This window comes from Apodemus sylvaticus, chromosome 9, assembly GCF_947179515.1.
Source record: "Apodemus sylvaticus chromosome 9, mApoSyl1.1, whole genome shotgun sequence".
NCBI lineage: Eukaryota > Metazoa > Chordata > Mammalia > Rodentia > Muridae > Apodemus > Apodemus sylvaticus.
Genome location: NC_067480.1, coordinates 33,107,552 through 33,114,017, shown reverse-complemented (window position 1 = coordinate 33,114,017; position 6,466 = coordinate 33,107,552). Strand labels below are relative to the sequence as shown.

Here is a 6,466-nt window from a genome sequence, read left to right as displayed (position 1 = left end):
TCCTAATGCCAGGCAGATAAATATGAGTGAATTCTCAGGGTTCACTGGTAAACGGCCTCGTTTCCTTGGCCAGTTCCAGGTCATTGAGAGACCCTATCTCTAAATTTTACAAGAAGGTAGACAGTCCCTGAAGTGACACACAGGGTTGCTTTTTAGTTTCTACGTGTACATCATACATGCATACATGTATGGTGTACATATGCATACCACACACATGAAAGAAAGTCTCTAACAGCCTGCCCTTCATTTAGCTATCTGAGGGTTTGTGAGTCTGGAATGAGTTATAATCTCTAATAATAAACATGATGGAACAAGAAACAGAGACTAAAAGCAGAGGCGAGCTCTCCTGATAAATTACAAAATGCATCTCTTAAGTACTTAGAAACTGCTCGGGAAAGCCTTTGTTAAACCCTCCGGATGAAGCTGCCTTGATGAAGGAAGGTCAGACTTGAATTTCTACCTGATTTTATCAATGAGTGTCTCCTGAGAGCTTGCAAAGTGGGGAGCTGAGCCACACCCAGGGCTGGATAACCCCTAAGCAGAGATGCATAGAACAGCAGAGCTCCCTCCCTCCTGTGAGACTGCCATGACCTCCTTGTGTCCACCTGAGGCATAGCTGTGACAGTTGGCACTTGGCTCTTACGAGGTGAAGACAGAGCTGGTTCATGAGGCTTGTTTTCAATTCTTTGTGAACCACAAGTCGTCCTCCCACTGCAAGATTGTCATGACAACCTGTCAGGATGGGAGCCAGGAGGTAAATCTGGGGATCTTCTCCCATTAACCCAGTTGCTCTCATGACAAACAGCTTTCAGTGTGGCAGAGCTGGTGACAGTGAGCGTGGCCTTTATGTCACTGATGGAGTTGTTTTTCTGGTCTTGGGGGATCATGCCCTCATTAGCACCACATTCTCACTGACAGGGCTGCTTCCTGCCATTCTCATTAGCTTTGCATTTACAGAGATACTCAGAAAGAATTCCTTCCTGCAGTCTAGTCACAGTACCAGGAAACATGCTTAGAAAAAAGGGAATGATTTTAGAAATGGCAGTCTACCTGCTTGGCTATTTGTGAACACCCAAGCATGCCCTCAAAAGGTGTATGGCAGCACCTTGATGCCAAGGGAGCTGTTGGAGCCCTGGAACAACTGCTGCCTTTGAAGGCAGGCATACTGTGCTGGCCGGGCTTCATGCTGGAGATATAAGGACTCCTGGTCAGTCACAGAGGCTCTCAGAACTGAGAAGAAACACACAGGACTGCTTGGTCTGCCACATGTATTCACATGCACACATGACACACACATGTGTATGACATGTACATATTGTACACACACACTTACACCAAACATATACTGCCGACTCAACACACGTGCACACAACATGTACACACCACACACATACACTACAGACATACCACTCACACTAAACACATATACTACATGCACAATGAATTCTTCACTGTATTCAGCTAACAAATTTTAAATTAAATGTTCAAGACATGGATGAGTCATGGCTTGAGACATGGTTCAGATGGAGTGCATAAAACCCTGAATCGGGTTCAATCACCAGCAACATGTAAGCATATATACTACTCATCATACACACATATCATACACACCATACTATCCACATACACACACTAAATACATATCACATACACATATACTACACTCAATATACACACACATCATACACACATATACACTCACACTAAATACATATCACATGCATACACACACACCATAAACCCATATCATACATACACAAACACCTGTACCACACAAACATATATATTCATGCACACAACACATTCTCACACACAGGCATACAATATATATATATATTGCATAATATGTTCACACTAAACATGTATATCATACATACAGCCAGCACATACATATACTCACACCAAATACATATATCACACACAATCACACAGTAATACATATCACACATCCTCATTCCATATATATCAAACATATATACACTGCACATACTACATGCATACTCACATCAAACATAACAGTTACACAATACATGATACTACATGCATACTTCACATTAATCACACATATATTCTACAGATAGCACATATTCACACCAAGCATATACAATATGTATATACTATATACATTTACACACTATATACTCACATACCTCACCCACACACTAAACATACATACCACAAACACCATGGCATAGATTCACACACACACACACACACATACACACACACACACACACATATTTATATACCATACACACATGCTGCACACACACACACACACAATCCATACAGTTTACCTGTTGGTAATCTGCTGTATTTCATCATAATCAAGTTTGTAACTGATTTTAACCTGTGTTCGGCTAACAGAAATTTTAAATTAAATAATTAAGATATGGACGGATGAGTCATGGCTGGAGACAGGCTGGAGTACAGAAAACCCTGGCTTGGGTTCAGTAACCAGCAACATGTAAATGAGGCATGGTAGCACATGCCTGTGAACCCAGCAAGGCCAGCCTTGACTACATAGTGAGTTCTAGGTCAGGCTGGGCTAGCTACCTAAGACTCTGCCTCACAAACACGAGGGGGGTGGATAAAAGGTGGAATTATCAAATATACCCTTTGACACAAGACTCGACTCTTACCTAATTAAGTATAAAAATGACTACCTTCTAGAAAACGTGTCAGCCCCTGAGGATCCAAGCACTCTCTTGTTCTCTGACTTAAACATTTTTTCTTAAGTGCCAGTGCTAGCTTTCAAAGGCAGTTATCCCGGTGACAGGACACAGAGCTTTGGATGTGGCATTCACAAAGTTTGAAATCCTGTTCAAGCCACATACTAGATTTCCTAGTTCTTTTGGCACTGTTTCCTGTCATCTCTTTCAATCATGCCCCTGTTTCCTGAGGTGCCATGGGACCAGCTGCAATACAAGTCCCTATTCAAAGATGATGTCTTTTTGCAGGAGGAGAAATTTCAGCTAACTTACCTCTATTTTTAATTTCCCACAGAAATCAGAGCTTAATTCTAAAACTTACCCCCAAAAATGAGGAGGAAAAAATATGCAGGAGATGTACGGCAGTGCTGTCTTTGGGTATCCATGCTTCAAGATCATTGTCCCGCTACGCGTCACCTTCACAGCATGCTTCCTAGGAGAAGCCCAGTAAGGGCCTGTCTCAGGCTAATTTCAGACTGAAGTAAAGTGGATTCCAGAGTAGCTCTGAAATATAGCAGGAGCTATATAAGCTTGGGGGTTTTTCTAGAAAACAATCAGGCCCTGCTCTAATGGGGCACACAGAAGATAACCAAGATGCATTATCTGAAGCTGATGAAATCCAAGTCAGAAAAGAGGTATATGGAGATGATGAGGTTAAGGCCCAGACTCAGCACCTACCATGCTTGGCGGGGCCCAGCACTCAAACTGTTTGATGGGTGCCGTAGACTGTGTCTCCTCATCTCTGAAATTCACACTGTGAAGCCCCCATGCCCAGGGTGGCTGTATTTGAAATGGGATAATTATCTATGGATAATATGGCTGGGTCCCTGTGATAATTAATATTGATTTTCAACTTGAAGGGATTAGAATCACTATGGAAATAAGCCCCCTGAGGTTTGTAAGAGATCATCTACATTAAGTTAATTGATATGAGAAGTTGTACCCTAAATTTGGGTGGCACCACTCTAGGGGCCGGGGTCCTGGAATGGATTAAAAGGAGAAAGCAAGCTGCAGGCCAGTCAGTGTTCATCCCTATGGGTTCCTGGTTGTGGTTCTAGCCAGCTGCCTGATGTGAGCCAGAGTCTAACCTCCCTCTCTCAAGTTGTTTCTGTTGCAGCAAGGACACAAGCAACTAATAATACAGGTGCCTTGTGTCCTCTGGGATCTATAAAGGACTTGAAAGGACATGCTAGTTAGTGGTCATCAAATAAGAGCAAGCCTAGCTCTTCATCTGGTGACCTCCAAATACATTCCCTAAACCTTTCCCTACTGGGCCACAAGAATACACTCTCCGAGTTCACATTTGTTTCTAGTTTGTTTGCTGTCAATGCTTCTCATGTGTCACTAGATCGCTATAGCACCCCACAGTATTATATGATGGGTCATGCTCCTGTCGTTATGGTGAGAAGCGGGAATGGAAGTACCCCAAAGATAATCCTTGTCTCCTGTGCACACCACTGCCCAGCCTTTGCCCACTCGATACCTTAGCTCGCTCTGTGACTGTACTCCAGGTCTCTCCTGCATCTTTCCCAGCCATCACCATATGCGTTACAGATGCTTAAACCCTCCCCGCAAGCCCTCATCACATGCACCTGACAAACTTTATAGCTGACTTCCACGCAGGCTAGGAAAGAGCCAGCCTCCAGCTTCATGAATCTGTTTACAGCTTCCTGAACCAGTCTTTCACTGGCTACCCCCCTCTTCGATGCCCTTGTTTGACCCCCATCTCCCCTTTGTGCCTAAGGAGCTCAGTTCTTTGTCAATAAGTCAGTATGAGTACTCCTTCCTCCAAAGATCCTTCCCGGATGTCTACAGATCTCGCTGAGGCCACAGTCACATCACAGCACTGATCACTAAAACTATCCCAAGAAGCCTACCTCTAGTGGGGGAAGGGCCATAGGTCTATGTTTTTTGTTTTCTGAAGCTCTCTAACACCTGGAACATTCTACGCTCGGAAAATCAGTAAATAAATAAAGAGTGTGAGAAGCCAACTGGGGAAACTTGAGCCAGCTGTGGATTCTCGAGCACCCGTACTACAGCTGTTTATTTGTTAGCTGCAAGAGGATTCTGAACTTGGACAAACGCAGGACATCATTAGTCAGCCCACCTGACCACAAGAAATGCAGGCATGTGTGTACCTCATAGTTGACTCTAAAACTTGTGCAAATATTTATCTTAAATTTTAAATAAAAATTACTAATTGTCTTCTTCAGAGTTAAACTTTATCCCACAAAATGCAAAGCTCACTGAGCCCCGGAACTGCTTTTATCGTTAAAAATGTGGCTCTTGAGGACAGCTTTTTGTTCCCTAGTGCCTGGAGACAAAATCCCACAAGAATAAGGAAACTCTGAACCAGGAGTCATGGAAGCCAAACCCAAGCTCTACTACTTTCAAGGCAGGAGAAGGATGGAGTGGATCCGCTGGCTGCTGGCTGCGGCTGGAGTGGAGTTTGACGAAGACTTTCTCAAGACAAGAGAAGAGGAGGAGAAGTTGCAAAAGGATGGACGGCTGCTTTTTGGCCAAGTACGTTTGGTTGAAAGAGACGGGCTGCTGCTTACACAGACCAGAGCTATCCTCAGCTACCTCGCTGCCAAGCACAACTTGTATGGGAAGGACCTGAAGGAGAGAGTCAGGACTGACATGTATGCGGAGGGCACCCAGGACCTGATGATGATGATTGTTGGGGCTCCATTTAAAGCCCCTCAGGAAAAAAAAGAGGAGAGCTATGCTCCAATAGTGATGAAAGCAAAAACTGGTGACTTCCCAGTGTTTGAAAAGATTTTAAAAGACTATGGAGAGGCTCTTTTTGTTGGCAACCAACTCGGTTGGGCAGGCATCCAGCTGCTAGAAGCCATTTTGATGGTGGAAGAACTCAATGCTCTGATGTTGTCTTCCCTCTGCTGCAGGCGTTAAAGATAAAAATCAGCAACATTCCTACAATAAGAAGTTCTTGCAACCCGGAAGTCAGAGGAAGCCTCCTCCAGATGGCCGCTATGTTGAGGTGGTCAGGACCATCCTGAAGTTCTAGTGGCAGCATGCTTTAAGGTGACTACTGCAAGGTTCCAATTGTAGCATCACTGTAGGCCAGCTGCAGAGCAGTCCAGAAGCAAGGTGTAGATCCCACTCAGCCCACAATGACAAATGCCAATTAAATACAGAGAAAACAAAAAACAAAAAAACAAAAAAACAAACAAACAAAAAAACCCTGTGGATCTTCTCTTTGCAAGCCTATTAAAAGCTGGGTGCAGAGAATGCATGAGACATGGTCTGCTTAATTGAAATGGAAGCTCAAAAATGGATGTGTCTGGATCTACCTACTTATAATACTAGAGAAATGACAGTTCATGATCCCATTGTCCGGGGCTTTCCTCTTAGGAAGTACAGGGAAGCCAGCGAATGAGACCCAACCTTCAATAATCACTTTCTTCCGCTTAAAAAGCCAAGTGAAACAAAACTCTCTGGAAGATTAATAACAAGACACTTTCCCATCCTCTCACTAAAAAAAAAAAAAAAAAAAAAAAAAAAAAAAAAAAAAAAAAAAAAAAAAATTAAGTGTATAAGAAATTCTTTAAGTACCAGCATCCTTTGAAAAATGATTTGACATCAATTTCATCAGAAAGAAGAAGGATGTTCTAAAACTACTCAACAGAGTATTTCCAGGCTGCATATTGGGCTAAGGCACTTGACTCGGCCACAGCCGCCTTGGAAAATAGCATTCAGAAGCTAACACAGAGTGGATGGACATCTGTCTGTAA

The 6,466-nt window shown here is 43.2% G+C and overlaps 1 pseudogene; it reads left to right on the top strand.

Moving 5' to 3' along the window:
• Positions 1 to 5,024: 5,024 nt before the first annotated feature.
• On the top strand, positions 5,025 to 5,739 carry LOC127692921 (glutathione S-transferase alpha-4-like; annotated as a pseudogene).
• Positions 5,740 to 6,466: the final 727 nt, after the last annotated feature.